The sequence below is a fragment of the Hibiscus syriacus genome, unplaced genomic scaffold (assembly GCF_006381635.1).
Source record: "Hibiscus syriacus cultivar Baekdansim isolate YM2019G1 unplaced genomic scaffold, ASM638163v2 tig00112503_pilon, whole genome shotgun sequence".
Classification (NCBI taxonomy): Eukaryota; Viridiplantae; Streptophyta; class Magnoliopsida; order Malvales; family Malvaceae; genus Hibiscus; species Hibiscus syriacus.
The window spans coordinates 703,941-722,384 of NW_024063349.1; the positions used below are offsets into that span (position 1 = coordinate 703,941).

The 18,444-nt window shown below is 32.9% G+C and overlaps 1 pseudogene; it reads right to left on the minus strand.

The window, feature by feature from the left end:
- Nucleotides 1-14,606: 14,606 nt before the first annotated feature.
- Nucleotides 14,607-16,823, minus strand: LOC120180830 (annotated as a pseudogene).
- Nucleotides 16,824-18,444: the final 1,621 nt, after the last annotated feature.

Here is an 18,444-nt window from a genome sequence, read left to right on the forward strand (position 1 = left end):
TCGATTACTTTTTGTATTTGGAATTATGAGATGTTATGAGTTTATGTGTTTTGGACTATTTATGGCATGCATTATTTTCTTATAAATTCGATTTTATCATTGAAATGTATAAACTTTTTGTTACTGCATCTTATATCTGAAATTGTTTTTAGGATTTGATCGTACCGTCCAGATTAGATTTAGGAGTTACAACCTCACAATTAGTATGCTAATTTGTTTACGGCTATTTTCACACTCACGAGTCAAACGCCACTGCCATCATAATTTTTTTTTTACCGTCAAATTCCTATAATTTTAATCCGACAACAACATCCAATATCAACATTAAACATTAATCCCATAAAATTCACGACAAGAAATCACTAAACATGAATCATGTCATTGCATTCCTTCATCACCATTGTAATCCCTTTAACCTAAAAATTCAATATCAATTATTTTGTTGTTTACGTATTCATTTCACCGTGAAAAAAAATATGAATAGTTAAAGTTGAAAAAGAAGGTGAGAAAATATAGCTTTATAAAGTTTTTATTGTGAAAAAGAATCCATGCATGTGGCTAAAAAGGGAAAAAAAGTTGAGATCTTGAAACACGATCGAGGTTAAGTTGCGGAAGTACTTGATCTCGTGGCATGGGTCAACAACCCCGTTTTTACCGAAATATCATCCATACACCCAATATTTATATGTCAGACACTTTGTTCCTCAATATTACCGATTTAGCACCCTTGCTGACAAAGCGCGAATTGATATCCGTACCTTCACAGGATTATGTCTGAGCCGGCGCCATGTAAGGAAAGGCGCGGATGATGATATGTGCCTTCGCGGGGTTTCTGACATGTATAGAAGGCGTGGATCATGATCTGCGCCTTTCCTTTAAAACCCCAACAATCTGCCACCCACATTTATTACCACCCATCTCCCCCTCTTAAAAACACACAACCCTCAAACCACACTCAAATCTCAAATTCTCTCATTTTTTTCGAGTATCAATATTTTATATTAAGAAAGTAAAATATATTTATTATATTATAATTATTTAATAATTTATTATTTTATTAAATTTTATTGTACTATTTTTATTACTTTTTGCAGTTATAAAATGGAATGCGGGTTTTTACGTTTAGATGGTAATCATATCTCGAGGCATTTTGTCGATACAATAACAATTTTAAATTGTATTGTTAATTTAACTATTGTGAATGTTTTATTTAATTAATTTTTAGTATTAGTTTATATTTAATTTTTATACTATTTATTAAATTAGGAGAGATACCGTATATTAGATTCATTCATTCGTAGCATTAAGTTAGAGATACTTAGTCTTGTATGGCTATATTTAGCCGAGGGTGTATTCGATTACGTAGCGATATATGAAAAACATTGTAACCTTGAATCCAACCTTATTTCTGCACTGGTTGAGAGGTAAAAACTAGAGACACATACATTCCATCTTCCGTGTGGAGAGTGCACAATTACGCTAGAGGATGTTTCTATACATTTAGGGCTTCCGGTAGATGGATATGTGATTTCTGAGTGGCGGATGGTGATTGACATTCCTTGTACGAGGAGTATCTTGGAGGTGTCCCGCCTAATTTTAACGGTGGTCGAATACCATTAAATTGGTTAGATACAACTTTTGAACATTTGAGTCGCGACGCCTCCGAGGAACATGTTAAATTGTATGCACGAGCTTGCATATTACAGCACATAGGAGAGATCCTGATGCCCGACAAATCGTGCAACCAAGTTCATTGTATGTGGTTGCATCACCTCGCATATTTTCACGTTGTCGGCTTATTCAGTTAGGGCTTCGCAATTTTGACATTTTTGTATAGAGAAATGTGTCGAACAACTAATTATAAAAAAATGCTATCGACAGATGTCTCATTCTTCTCTAGTTTTGGGCTTGGTATCGCATGCATTTTTTATGTCCAGCCGTGAAAAACTTGTTGGTCTTCCCACTATTGTTGAGGTAATTTCAATATTGAATTTGTATATAAATAATTATGTTGAATATATAATGAATTTTATTTCATTGAATAGGTGGTCAAGTGCAAGAAAAGATCATCAGGATTTACCGGATAAATTAGAAGAAATTCGACTACTCATTGATCAGAAGGTTGGTACAGAGGTGTGTATTTAAATTTTATTATTTACTTTTAATTATCGTTATGTAATTAGAATATTATTTTGATAAGAATTATATATATTTATTTTTGTTTTAATGGGCTCCTTATTATATTGAAAAAAAATGAGGATTTACATCCCACATCACTTAAGATGCCTATTAGATATATGGATGGAGATGATCTCTCTGATATGTTATGCTATTGTCGAGTGGCATCTTACTGATCGCCTGTTCCGCCAATTTGGTTTTGTACAATCTCTTTCGGAAGCACCTAAGAATCTCAATGATATGCATATCATCGATAGACGGGGTTAAAAAGAAGTCGACTGGCTGCTGAAGTACATCGAGTGGTAATGATATGAGAGGATTGATGTGAATCATTATTCAGTTGTGGATGGTTATTATGAGTGGTTCAACACGAACGGGAAACCATTCTTACTTTCCGAGGAAGCACGAGGCGGGAGCATTCATCGACGCTGACAAAGACGTCAACCGTCACATTATCATCGTCCCTCAACTCGTGGACAGAGAGCATAGGCTTCTGGCTCGTCCTCAACTGCAACACCGAAACCACCATAGCAACCACCCTCTACACCGGTGTACATTCTACAACCGTTTCAAATGACACCGTAGCCATAGCATATGGCACCACATCCATTTAATATGACACTGTAGTTAGGTCAAACGCCACCATTTCCATATCAGATGCCACTATCGTAGGGTTTTATGACCCCTCATACCGGATATTATACTTCCATACTTGTAGATCTAGTATGGGGTTTATATATTAATTATTTGGTAAATGAAGGTTCACCAAATGCAAAGACACCTTTAGCGTAATTTTTTCACTCATCGATGTAGGTGTTTTTGCAGTTTTCATAATTTTCTTTGAGTGGTGAGATAGTCATCCATACACCTCCAGGGTCTTTATTCAATAGAGGAGTTACATCATCATCCGTCCCTCATCAACAAAATGTAGTTGCTCCTGATGATGATGATGAGGGTGAAGAGGAAGAACAAGTTATACAAAGAAATATTTATTGACACAGAGAGCCACCGCTCTGCGGAACACATTCCAGACGCAACATCAATAGACTTGTTTAGTTTGTCATATTTTTATTTAATTTTGTTTTTTTACTAGCAATTGTAATTTTTTTTATTTAATTATGGACTTTTTATTTATTTTGTTTGTTAATGTTTTTATTATTTAATTGTTAGAATTGTTTTTATTATTTAGTTATTTTTATTGTTTGAGTTGTATCATTTTCTTGTATTTAGTTTGTAATTTTTTATTTAATTTTCACTTTAGTAGCCCATTACTCGGTGATGCTCAAATGACATTAATTGAAAGTAAATGAAAATTAAATAACAGAAACTTAGATTTCATAAACAACAACTACATCATCACATCATCAACGGTTACTTGATGACAAAAGAGATGGACATTTTTTCCTATTGTGTCATAGGTTTCTACAATGCCCATATCTTTTGTTTTCTCTAGACGTCTCCCGAATATCAATATCATAATGAATTCGAGTAGATTTTAGATGACTGGGCTCCCTCAATAAGGATGTTTATGGTACAATTGGAATCTAATTTTGAACCTCATCAGGGTCTTTCTCATTACCTATAGGGGGAATTCAAATTCATATACCTTAAATATTTTTTAAAGTCAGTATACGAGATCCATAAAATGGTTATAGACTTGACGGGTATGAGAGCAAACTGCTATGAGATGGGAGCATGGATACTTTAGAGCTTAAAAAAACCCACAGTCACACTATCTGTCTCGTAGATTAACTTTGAACGAGTTAGCTTGAAGCCCTTGAAGAGGTCGCGACATCTCTGTGACATGAAGTAATTTATGGGTTCTAGAGAAAATTGTTACAAATATCCATTTGATGCAGTAAATATTTTTTTGCAGATCTGTAGCTAATCTTGGGTGATAGACATGACCGTTTTGCATCCAAGTTTGAGCCTGTCCCCGAGCTTGGCAAAAAGCGCTCCCAAACGAAAATACATCATTTTAACCAAAGTCGTTATTGTTAAATGGGTTGCCCCCTTTAAAGTCTAATTGACAGCCTCAACCAAGTTAGTCGTCATGTGTCCATATCGATATCCACCATCATATGTATTTGTCCACATTTATTTGTTGATGAGGCTGATGTAATTGTATCATTTCTTGTTTGAAGCATGGACTCAAATGTTTCAGGTAATAGTTCGTAACCTGAGCATCAAATATAGAACTTATTGATAAGTTTCAATAAAAAATGAAAATGATTGAGAAATAAAATTAGGCATTTTGACATACCCATGCACACAAGTAATTGGCGCTCATCATTCTTCTTGAACTTCCCATGATAGTTAGCAGCAATGTGTCGAATACAGTACTGATGTTTGACATAAGATGGTTGCCATATTGGATCCAAATAATCCATTGCTGCTTTGATCCTAGCTCCGCGATCTGAAATGACACAAATTTTTCCCTTGTGACAACATGTAAGCTTAAGTTTCTGAAGAAAAAACCCCAAGAATTTGTATATTCTCCTTCAACAAGGGCAAAAATAATTGGAAGAATGTTGTGGTTATCATCTTGGACAACTGTCAATAGTAAAACTTACTTGTATTTTCCATACAAGAATATCCCATCAATTTGGACCACGGGCCTGTAGTATTTCACAACATTAATGCACTATGAGTAAGTCCAAAAAAACCGGTAGAATTGGCATCGATCGTGAAGTACTCGATCATTGTGGTATGCATGGCAAGTTTCGAAGTCGACAATTATCCCAGGATTCAATATGTGCACTACCCTAAACCAACTTGGTAGTTCGTTGTAAGATGCATCCCACTAGCCGTGAAGTTTTTAATGACATTTTACTTTGCCTTCCATGATTTCTTGTATGAGATGGTGTACCCATATTACGACTATATAGCTGAAATCAGCACCACAATAGCTATATGTGAACTTGCTTTTACCATGGGCATGATGGCTTGGCAGATAATGTTGGAGTCCAAGTTGGGATGATCCTGGTTGATCCCTCAAATACAATATGTGTGAGGACCGTTGTATACCGTTAGTTCTCATATATTATTTTTCTTCTTCCTCTTCGATACACGAACAATCCAGTTGCATCCGTTATCACGTTTAACATAATGGCAAACATAATTTTCAGTGGTGGAACGGTCGACTCTGGATTGAACATAATTATGAATGTTGTAATTCTTAATTACCATCATTGCTTATTCTTTAGATGGAAAACTACATTCCTTTATATAACTCACCATTATTGACTGATGAGTTAAATCCATAATCACCAACAGTATGCATATCCACAAATTCTGGCTCGTATATTACACCATAATCAGCTTCATATATGTATGCTAGAGGTTCAATATGTACCGTATTTGTGGGAACTTCATCTACATCATCATCATCGGAGTCCATGTTGAACTACGGTGATTCTGGTTGAATGAATAATCCAGTCTCAGAAATATCCGCACCTGGCTCATGAAGAGGTTATTCTTATAGAGATGAGGATTTCCCCACGATGTCGATATTTAGGTCGAACAAGATGGTAGTTGAATGTCTTCCCTTTGAACTTGAAGGCATCTCGACATTGAGGTCGAAGAAGCTTACAGTTGAATCCCTCCCCCTGGAACTTGAAGGCATCATGTCAAATGGGTATTGTATAGATTGTTGCGTCGAGGGCATCTCCATATTCAGGTCAAAGAAATTGGCACCTTGAACTGGACTCGATGTTGCTATACGGATTATTTATGGAGCCACCTCGGTACAGATCGTAACAATTTGCTAATGAATATCTCCCCATTGAACTTGATGGGATGGCACCATGATGTGGATTTCCCATTAACGAGTTAAAATCATTACACATTACTTGAGTTGGGCTATCAACTTGATCAGCTTGTTGAGCCAGCTCATAGTGGAAGCATAATGACATACCACTAACAACACACACTTCAACAAATATCTCATACATTTGTATATCGGCGTCTGAATATTAATTCTGAGAATCAACCATCATAACACCATCGTCATCATTGGAGAGTTCGAACGTTATATAAGTAAACAAAAATATTGCGGTTGAAAATATGTACTGAAGTGAGGACAATCTTCTAGTACTTCCAACATGAACCTTCCTTGAAATTTTAGTTATCAGCTCCTCAAGAGTGATGTTTCTCTTGAAGGATATTTTGACATAATGATTTGATGAGAAGATGAACGCCGGTTTCATCTTTCCGAATTTCTCCATCATAGTAAACAATAGCTAAATACGCGTCATTTTGAGAGTTTGAAAGATTGAGAGTCTTATATATGTAAAAACAATAGTTGAAATATGCCTAATTAAATAGATAGTATATGAATTAAGATGTAAACTAATCCAAAAAAATTAAAAATTTTCACAATAATTTAAATAACATAATTTCATATTGTTACCATATCGAAAAAAATATCTCGAGATATGATCCCACTTTCTAATTTTACAACCGTAAAAAATTATACAAAATAATTAGTACAATAAAATTTGTTCAAATAATTATATATAAAATAAATATAATATAATAAAAAATAGTTTTACCTTATAAAAACAATAACAAAATGTACTTAGCTTGCTTGATAGAAAGAATTGATAAAAGTAAGAATAAGCAAGTAATTTTATTGTGGTGATGTTTGCTTTCAGAAGGGTTCTTATTTATAGGGGAGGGGGAGGGTTTAAAAGTCGAGCTTTTAAGCTCGGGTAATAATGAAGTACCAATAATTCAACGTGCATAATGCGTAATCTGTGCCTTTCGTACGTGTTAGAAACCCCGCGAAGGCGTAATTAGTGATCCGCTCATTTTATTACGTGGCGCCAATTCGGACAGAACCCAACGAAGACACGGATCATCAACCGCGCCTTTCCTTACGTGGCTCTTACTCGAATAAAATCATGCAAAAACACAAATGACGATATACACTTTGTCAGAAATGATGCAATAATATCATATGAGAGAATACCTGGCAAGTAATAATTGGGTGTACGGTTGCTATTTCGATAAAAACACCGTCAACATTATCTACACTTTTAACCTGGCTTTTATCACTGGGCTTACAAGAAACTCCAAATTTATGACCGTGACGTGACTCGTGAACTTACCACATGGTTGTAGCTCACGTGTCGATATCATTTCAACAAGTGGAGACTGGAGCCACATGTTTTTCTTTCTTTTTCGGGTAAACTACCTCCAATGTCACTTAATTATGAGTTTAATAATAAATATGTCAATTTTCTTTTAAAAGTTATAAATAAATCACTCAATTAATATATTATTACAAAGGGTAAACTACATGGGAGACCACCAAACTATGGTCATTAATCGATCTTGCCACAGAATTATTTTTTGTCTCAATTCGACCACCAAACTTTTTAATTGATTCAATCAAACCACTCTCCATTAAAAAAAACGGACTTGCTGACGTGTCCGTTAATAAAACTGGCATAATTATATATTTAGTCCTTAATATTTATATATTCTATCAATTTAATCACTATTTTAATTCAATTAAATAAATTTAACTATCCAATTAGAATATGATTGGAAAGTTTTATTTATGAATTTTAAATTATTTAATTAAGTGATTTTATAACCAATCAAGTACACCTATTTGAAATGGAAAATTGAACAAGAAAGATGTGTCCGAAGAGATTCGAACCTGCATCCAAGGGGAGAGAAGAGTAACAAGGCGCCCAAACCACTGGGCCAAAGGACTCCCCAATGGTTCTAACTCACAACAATTTACATTTGACTTGTACGGTTAAACAAATTATTTGGTTAAATAAATTTCAGTTCGATTAATGGTTACAGAAAAAAAATTCGATTCGATTAACAATTAAAGAAAAAATATTTTATTTGAAAATTATTAACCGAACCAAATTAACCAATTTTTTTCTTTAACATTAATCGAACCAAAATTATTTGATCGTTAATCGAACCGAAATTTATTTGAAAATTATTAACCAAACCAAATTAACTGAATTTTTTTCTTTAACATTAATCGAACCGAAATTATTTGACCGTTAATCGAACCGAAATTTATTTGAAAATTATTAACCGAATTTTTTTCTTTAACCATTAATTGAACCAAAATTATTTGACCGTTAATCGAACCCAAATTTATTTGAAAATTATTAACCGAATTTTTTTCTTTAACCAGTAATCGAACCGAAATTATTTGACCGTTAATCGAACCCAAATTTATTTGAAAATTATTAACCGAATAAAATAAATTATTTTTTATTTAACTGTTAATCGAACCGAAATTTATTTGAAAATTATTAACCGAACCAAATCAACCGATTTTTTTTCTTTAACCATTAATCGAACCGAAATTATTTGACCGCTAATCGAATCGAAATTTATTTGAAAATTATTAACCGAATAAAATAAATTATTTTATCCTTAACCGTTAATCGAACCAAAATTTATTTGAAAATTATTAACCAAATAGAATTAACCGAATTTTTTTCTGGAACCATTAATCGAACTGAAATTTATTTAACCAAATAATTTGTTTATCTGTACAAGTCAAATACAAATTGTTGTAAGTTAGAACCATTGGGGAGCTTTGGCCCAACGGTTTGGGCGCTTGGTTACTCTTCTCCCCCTTAGACGTAGGTTCGAATCTCCCTGGACGCATCTTTCTTGTTCAATTTTCCATTTCAATCAGGTGGTGACATGTATTGACGTGTCATGTTCTAATTGGATAGTTAAATTTCTTTAATTAAATTAAAAAATGACTAAATTGATAGAATATGTAAATATTAAGGACCAAATATATAATTATGCCAGTTTTATTAACGGACACGTCAGCAAATCCGTGTTTTTTTAACGGAGAGTGGTCTGATTGAATCAATTAAAAAGTTTGGTGGTCGAATTGAGACAAAAAATAATTCGGTGACAAGATCGATTAATTACCATAATTTGGTGGTCTCCCGTATAATTTACCCTATTACAAACATGTCAATCTGTCGACGTTGAAACGGAAGTCTAATATGACCTAATATAATAATAATTTAGTCTTCAAAACTTATGTATTTTATCAATTTAATTAATTTTAATTCAAAATAATTCAATATATTTAATCCTCTATATTTAAAATTCTATCAATTTAGTTTTTTACGATACTATCAAAGTATGCTAGCCATTCATATCAAAGCAATAATTGTTAATCACATTCTACCACAACAAGTTACTGTTAAACTATTATTATAACATAAAAGTAAAAAAAAAAATGAATATACTATTTCTAAGAAAAGAACAAGTAATTTAGGAAAATAATAAATATTAAAATTTTATATATGAAAGGTTAAATTCATTAACATCAGTTAGATTAGGGCCAAATTGATAAAGGGTAAATTACATATTTAGTACTTAAACTATTAGTTTTATTTCGTTTTAGTACTTAAACTTTCACTTGTTTTAAAATCATATCTAATATTTATTTTTTGTTTCGTTTTGCTACCTCGCCTTTAAAAACTTAGTGGAATTGTTACAACACCTTTATGGTTAAATTACATCATTCATCACTCAATTATATTCTCACTCTTATTTTGGTCACTAAAGTTTAATTTTTTTAATTTAATTACTTAACTTTCAAATCACTCCTAATTTAATCACTTAACTTTCAAAAAAATTTATTTTTAATTTACATTTATAAAATAATAATAATAATGTCATGTCACAAAAATAATTAATAAAATAAATTAGAGTGATTAAAATATGAGCAATTTGAAAGTTGAGTAGTTAAATTAAAAAAAATTAAACTTTAGTGACCAAAATAGGAGTGAGAAGATAGTTAAGTGATGAATGATGTAATTTATACATAAAAATGTCACGTGCAACAGTTTCGCAGAATACTAAAATGAAACAAAAAGTAAACGTTAGGCATGATTTTAAAACAAATGAAAGTTTAAGTACTAAAACGAAATAAAACTGATAGTTTAGGCAATAAAAATGTAGATTACCCATTGACAAATTATACGAATTTTAAGGATTAAAACTATTACTATATTAAGCCATATCACTAATCTAATATTTATTATTTATGTTCTATTTATAATAATATTTTAATTAAATAATATGTTTATAATTTTAAAAGAAAGGTGATTTATTGATTATCAAATCCATAATCAAGTGAGTTGGATATAGTTTAGCCTTCCTTTTTTTTATGGTTTGCGTATGAGCTTATAGCGCTGGAAATGGCTGGAAATTGGAAAAGCGTGGAGCATTTTCTACCATAATTGTAGTCATTAAACCTACTTTTTATTAATTATTTATTTGTTACTTAAAAACTTATATTTAATGCAACTTTCGGTATCTAAAACCATTCATTTATCTCATACCAATAATAACAGACAACATTGATTAATATTTGATCATAAAACTTATAATCTTATCTTGATATTTCTAACAAAAAATCATTACCCAAAATGAGATTTTTCAACATGCATTGATTTTTTTAATGGGAAAATAAATTTTAGGTGGGAAATAGTGAAAATGGGACAAGATTAAGTCTTGACTTGGATGCAAATGACGTAGTTGTTCCATGTCCCCATTTTTCCCGTGACTCGGATCCTTCAATGCAACCATATATTATATTTATTGTTAATGCAGCGGCAGTTTCTTGACGTAATTTGAAAGCCAAAAAAGTAAACAAAGAGTAGACAGCATTAACGTTGTCTAGTGGGGGTTTGTTTATCTTCTTGCTTGAAAACTATGCGCCTTTCTTGGTGGGAAAAAACTGTCTTCTTTTTAATAAATAAAAAGACAACGCTTCGTGTGTGTTTTGACCCATCGCTTTTGCATTGCATGTGTTTACGTATAATCATGCTCAGAGAATGAGCTTCAATTTTTATTTGATATTTTTAACCTAATTTTTGAATTCTAGAGATGAGAAACAAAACACAAGTGGGAAAGAAAAGGAAACGTTAATGAAACGGTTTGGTGTGTTTAAGGAGTTTCACATGATCCAACTAAGGATCTGGTCTGGTCGGTAAAAGGATATGCTTATGTCTAGGCTTTCTCTCCTTGTCTGCCGCTCATTTAAATAAAAAAAATAAATCACTCTACTCGATCATCATTTAAGTTTTGTTATCACACACGAACCAAGTGATATCAATAGTTAAAAAAATAATTATTATATATAGAGATCCTAAGCTAGAGTACATCATTATCTATTGAAATATTTAAACGTTCATTTTTAAATAATTAAAAAATAAAACAAATATTATTTTATAATTAAAACAAATTGTTCTTACACGAGTTAAAAAGGTGGGAGCAGCCCAGACATCGAAACGCCGCAACACGTGCGCACGCTTTGCTTAGCTGACGTTGCCCACACGTGAACCTTCTCTATCATTTTATATTTCATTTCTGTTGAACTAAATAATAAGATTTACCTTTCACGATGATGAATTAGGATAAATAAATAATAAATATGTTTTACTAGGGGCTCCAATGTTTTAAAAAAAAGTACTAAATACACCGTAAATCAATTTAGTAGCTTGATCATAGGATGTTAGAAAGATGAAGCCTTTATTGTTTATTAAATATTAACACGTATCAACTCCTACGTAAAATAATTATGTTTAGGGTAAACTTTATTTTTTTTAAAAATCATATATAACATTAATTTATGTTTTAATTTAATATCTCATTGTTAAAAAATTAACAGAACTGTTGATGTGATATTTTTTATTTTTTCAATAATGATATGATATTATTTTATAGTGACACATCAATATCAACGTTAAATTTTTAACTGTGGGATATCCAAATGAAATTTAAACTAAATTTTAAGTATAATTTAAAAAAGTTAGATACTAAAATAAAATAAAAATTAATATTTAGGTACTAAACTTGTACTTTGCTCTTATATTTATGGGACGTGGGTCCCTCGCTTTCTCTATCATACGTGCGGTCCTGATTCACAATTACTTGTTTTAGCTTTCTGGTTTTCTCTCTCTTGACTTTGTGTTTGACAATTAATCACTTTGCAATCCCAATGTCAGGTTTTTAATTATTTAATCCGACACTTGCTGCATTTGTAAGGTAATTTAATTTAATTTTTAAATAAAACACATTATTTACTTTTTATTTAATCACTTTTTAAATAAAATTATAATTTCATAAATGTTACTCAATTCGATTTTTTTTAAATTCATGTCTAGTTATAAAATAGAACTTAAATAATAATTTTTTGTAGTAATTAGTCAATTGATTTTTAAATTTGAGTAGAATCTCTCGACTATATATATATCACATTTGAAAAAAAAATATGAAGAAATATATATGTATTGTATATAGTTATAAAAAACCGTTTAAATTAAAATCACTTATTATAATAATATTATAAATATTTACAATTAAATTTAAATATAAACTCAAATAACTCAACACGATTTGACTCAAATTTTATAAATTCGGCTCGACTCAAAAAAATTAAAAATAAAACTTAAGTTATAAAATAAGATTCACCAACATAAATAACTCGACTTGACTCATCGGGCAGTCACCCCTAATTAAGAATTTGGTTTATTTAAATAAATAATAAAGAAATAAAGATTCCATAAACTTAATTAAAAAACATTATTTTTTATTATAACTATTAAAATTATCTTCGGTTGTTGACGATTATTAATATCGTCGACATTCTCGGTTAAATTATTGATAATTATTAATAAATTTAGGTGTTATTTATTTATCTAAAAAATAATTTTATTAATAATCATTCAATATACACCAAATTAATTTAGTCAACTCAAATATTTGTTTTAATTTCTAAATCTCATTATCTCTGTTTTGAAAATCGGACCGGATCGGCCGGTTCAATCGGAAATCGTTGCTTAGTCCAATTTAATCTAAACCGGTTGAACCGTTATTAGTGAACCAGCCATAACCGTTGAATCGTTCGAATCGGACCGGCTGAAAACTGGAAAAAACCGGGATTTTTGTTTTTTTTTAAAAAAAAATTAAACCAAACAACGTCGTTTGTTAAACGAGCCAAGTCGAACTCGAGTATTGCTGAGCTCGACTCGAATTTGAAAACTTTAAAAGTAAGCTCAACTCAACTCAAACTCACAAGCTAAAAATTATCAAGTTCAACTCAAACTCGAAATATAATATTGAAACTTGAACTTAAAAAGGCTTGAACTCAAAAAACATTTAGAAGCTCGATTGATTGAAGCCTAAAATTCGAGCTTGATTGAAGTGAAAGAATAGTTCACTCAATGCTAACCAAAAAGCTTCATGATTTTGAATGCCAAATTTCCTCTATTATTTATAGAAGTTAGTTGTGATGTGCTTCTATGTTTCTTAGCAATGTGAAATTGTTTTGTTCTCATATTTTTTCTCTTTAGACTTTTGGGATGCTCTTCTATGTTTCTTAGCCATGTATGATTGTTTTTAAAAAAAAATTAAACCAAACATATCATTTTGTTATGATTTTTTTAACCCCAAATTTATTTTTTAATTATAGTTATAATATATTATTATTTAATATATTTTACCTTAAATATTATGTTGTAGCTAATTTGAATCATTTTGTTTCACTTGATTTTATGATTTTTAACTTATATATGTTATGACTTGCTTTGAATATGACTTGTGATATAAAAAATTATTTTTTATTAAATATTTTTGGTATTTTTATTTAATTTTTTAAATAATTATGACATCTGATTCTTTCGATCGGTCGGACCGGTTGAACCAGTAAACCGGTAGCATGACCAGTTCGCTAACCGGTCCGGTTCTGAAAACCATGCTCATTACACCTAACAACCAAACGAAAATTTCATACACGTAACCATTTTTGTTCATACGCATAAGCTTGTTTCCATTTAGGGTATCTTATTCATATTTTTTTGGTTATTTTCTTAACCTTTTGATGAATGCAAAAGATAAATACAAATTAACAAATTTTCCAAATTTAGCTAATGAAAATTTCATAGAATCGACATTTATGTAAATTCTGTTTCGATTTAATCCGAATTTACAATCATTTTCGGATCATAAACTACCTTATCTTTTGTATAAAAGGAAAAGGTTTATCAAATTTATTTTTTTTCGAAATTGATAAAAGTAGAGGAAAGCCTTTGAATTGTACAGATAATCGTTATACTAAATGAAAGTACAGACAGGGCTGGGATGTTGTTTTGGCTTTTGCTTTTAACAGCCTTCAAATCAGTTCCCCCAAGGGAAAAAGAAAAAAACTGTAAAATGGGTAGGACCCTGTCCTACAGATTGGCTTGGTACTTGTAGGAACAGGTGCCTATGAAACCAAGGAACAAATAAACCAAGAAAAATGTTAAGAAATCCAAATTAACAACTCCGAATAAGCGACGATTTTACCGATTGCAAGTCCACAACATGGACTTGAGTTGCAGTCAGCTATACAAGTTGAAATCAGGTTTTTGAAGTCACTGCAATGAAAGGTCGAGTGTAAGACTGACATCCTCTGACTCCATGAAAACTTTACAGTGACCGGTCTCTAAGTTAGGTTCAGCTTCTTGGCGGTTATCCTTGTACCAGGGGAGACCTCTGCAGGATGCACGCTCTGGAAGGCCTTGTTGATGATGTCCAAATCTGGAACCATCGGTAAAGTTTGCAGTCTTATCCAGGTGTTCCGAAGAACTATTTCCGGTAAGAACAGGAGGGATTGTATCACCAGAACAGCTGAGGGAGATTTGCTGTTCGGTGAGAATTGCCTGGCCAAAAAGTACAAGCTGAGGTGTCTTCGCATCGTCAGTTTTCTTGGAATTCTGTGTAGGATGGGCCATGGTTAGCACACAAGAAACATTGTCACTTGTGCTAGTCTTCCGGACGTTTGGGCCACCAATGGAGGTCCTATTGGGTGTAGCAGTATAATCAAGTGGTGGGAAACTAGACGGAAAGAGACCCGAACGCAGTTTATTGAGGTGGAGATCCGATAGAAATAGACCATAATGAGCATGCCTGGCTCCCTGCATGCCAGCAGGAGAAGTGTTGTGTGAACACCCAAAGGGGTTGCTGGCCCCAAGGAGGTTGCCTGAAAATGTAGGGATCGGAAGTTGACCATCGAAGGGAAAATCCAAGTGCTGCAGCAGTCGCAACTTCTTTCTTGGTGGCGAAAAGGGAGACAGATGGATTGCCGGCATGTTCGAAACCAATTCCACCAGCCAAGGGCTCACTCGTTTTACATTTTGAAGCAAATCTGGCTCATCCCACGTAACCTGCAACGCGAAACTTGATCATATAAGATCATATACCAATTGTCCATTCATGGGATCCAAACATGTATGGTCAATTACAGCTTTTATATCAATTTGTGACACAAGATACGTAAATATAAACAAATCGCCATATACATTTCCGAATAAATTCGCAAATTTATGACGTTCTCAATGAGAGAACACAATAAGCTATCCTTGAAACAACCATTGCTATCAACAACATTCATCAACGGAAAATAATTGAGAAACCATAGAGAAACACACAATTAGAAGCGATGAAAACCGACCTGGAGAAGCCTCCAAGGAGAGTCCGGCCAGCGAAGGGGATCTGCAACGTGAACCGAAGATATAGTGCCCATAAACCAACTAACCCGAGAAGAATCCTCTGTTTCAAATGCCATTTTAAATCTCATTCCCGAACACCACCGGATCTGCAATGCAGCCTTAACTAAAGAGGTCTTCACGCAGAACTCTGGGGTACTCGCCCTTGGGTAGTAAACGACCTCGAATTGTTGGCCATTAGAAGCAAGTGTTGCCGCTTCAATAACCTGTTCAGGCCTAACCTTTCTCTTCCCCATCAAATTACCATTTGAGCTAACCTCATTATTGCTTCCATTACTCATCAACTTGCTTTCATCTTCCCTCATAAAAGCTGAAAACCCTCCATATGGGATCATACAATTCGCGGCGGTAGTATTCCATCCAGATGAACAATCGGGTCCTCCGCTAATTCCCCTCTTCGCCCTTCGAATACCGATGCAAAGATCACCATTTTCCGCCCTCAGAAACACAATGGAATCACCAGCTACAAGCTTCTTATTGTTAACAAAAGTGCTCCAGCCCGTGGTCAGAAGATGTCTCCTTGGGGTACCCCTAAAAATATGCCTAAACTTCCAGGGTTTCCCCGTGGACATCCTTGGCCAAAATTGTCTGAACAGGTGGATCAGCAGAGTAATCCAACCTGGGAAATATGGTTTCGGCGCAATACCTCGGAACCGAAAAGCCGCCACCATTGTTAGCATCCGATTGAGTCAGCGTCTTAGCAAAAGAAGCTGGCTTTTCTTGTGTTTCATTCCCATTAATGCCTCCAGTTCCGTCATCTTCAAAATCAGGGTCATTACCATTAACAGGGGCAAGCTTGATTTTCGCGAAAACCTCGTCGGTTTTGCGGTCGGCCATGAACTTAACGGCGGCAACTCTACAGATTATATAAGCCGGAATTCGAGGACAGTGCCTGAAATCAACAGTGCCACAAGCGTGCTCGGAATGGCCTTGAGGAAAGTAAAAGACTTTGGCGTTAACCGGAGGCATTTGAACCATTCCACCAGCACAAGCATGCCATAATTGAGAATCCAAGCTTTTCTCCATCTCTTTTGGTTTCTCCTCTGAGTCCATAAAAGTAATCATCTCTCAAGAAAAATAAAAAATGATTTCAACTGTGAAATTTCCAGTTTCCCTTTCTATCTTCAAGTAAATGCTGTAACAAAAGAGACTTATTCATCAAATTCAACAACAAAGAGAGAGAGAGAAAGAGAAAACAGGGTATCAGAAATAAAGGGGTTGAATTTGAATTGAAATCACTAACTTGAAAAGCACGTATGATAAAGGAACACTGTAATTGAAGGTGGTTTTTTTGTGCAAAATCCAGCAAAGTATACTTCAGTCCTCACCAGAAAGAGAATCCCAAACAAAAACTTGGAATTCCACAGAATCTCAACATTTTGTTACCAAAAAAGGAGTCAACTTCAGATTCAAATAACATTCAAAGCTTCCCATAACTCCATCTTTCTCCAATCTCAATAGCTTTTGTTGCCTCTCTTTAACAGCTATGATGAACACCAAAATCTGCTCCTAGGATACACTTTTTTTTTCTGGTTTTTCTTATTCTATAAAAAAAACCAGACAAATTCACTATAGACAAAAAGGGAAAACACTGTTCAATTCACCAAGTTTTGAGTTCACCAACAAAACCTTTACTTCCAAAAATTAAGATCCAATACAAGCAAGAAGAAGATAAACCCAGAAACTAAACACACACAAAAGAAACTCTTACACTCTCTTTGATCCCATAAAAAAACCCAAAAATCTCTGAGTAACTAACAAAACACAAAGTTTCTGTAACAAAAAATCTCCCCCAAATTCTCCACCTTTAAAGACCAAAAGAGGATATCCAGGAAAAGAAGAAGGAAAACAGTGATTAATCTTCTTCGAAAGTGTATTTTTTCTTTCTTTCTTTGAAGGATTCAATCAAAGAAATTTACTCGTTGGCCGACACAGAAGCAGATAAAGAAGCCATTAGCGCACAAAGAAGAAGAAGAGAGGCAACTTTTTAGATCATGCAAGTGTCCAAAAAGCATACACTGAAACAACCCAACACCCCTTTTAACAACTATAATAATTATTAAAACCAATAATAAGTAACACCCAAAAGCATAAATATAACTCAAATTTATTTTATTATCAAATTTGTGTTATTACCCTTTTTCTACGGATCTGAGGGAAACTCGGCCAGCAAACCAACAAAGATCTTTAAGAAAACCTATCCATTTTTCATTTTTTATTATGAAACATGCAAATGTTTATCAACTCTCATCTGTCAATAAAAACAATGTATATTAAATATTGTTTGTTTTGTTAATGAAACTGTTGCCTAGCTTTCCTTATATTGGTATGTTTATAAAATTTAAAAAATGCATTAAGAGTATTTCTTTTTTTTCTCTAAAGAGCAGATTCAAGTCCGAAAGCAAAGCTAAGGAAGTGGTTAACCAATAACAAGACAAGTTAACCGTGGTTGATGGGTGTGTTCCAAGTTTTAGTCAACTAGAGTTAAGGGTTTACCTTTGTTTTTGGTTACCTCAATTTGTTTCACTTTTTTATTTTTGGGACTGAAGATACTGTTTTGCTAGTTTTAACAACCATTATCTGAATTACTAATCGATTATTTTAGATTAGATTTTATAAAAATCTATTACGAAGTGATTTTTTTGATTCAGTTTGTTATATTCATAATCGTCAATATTCAAACTCTTAACTTTACGTAAAA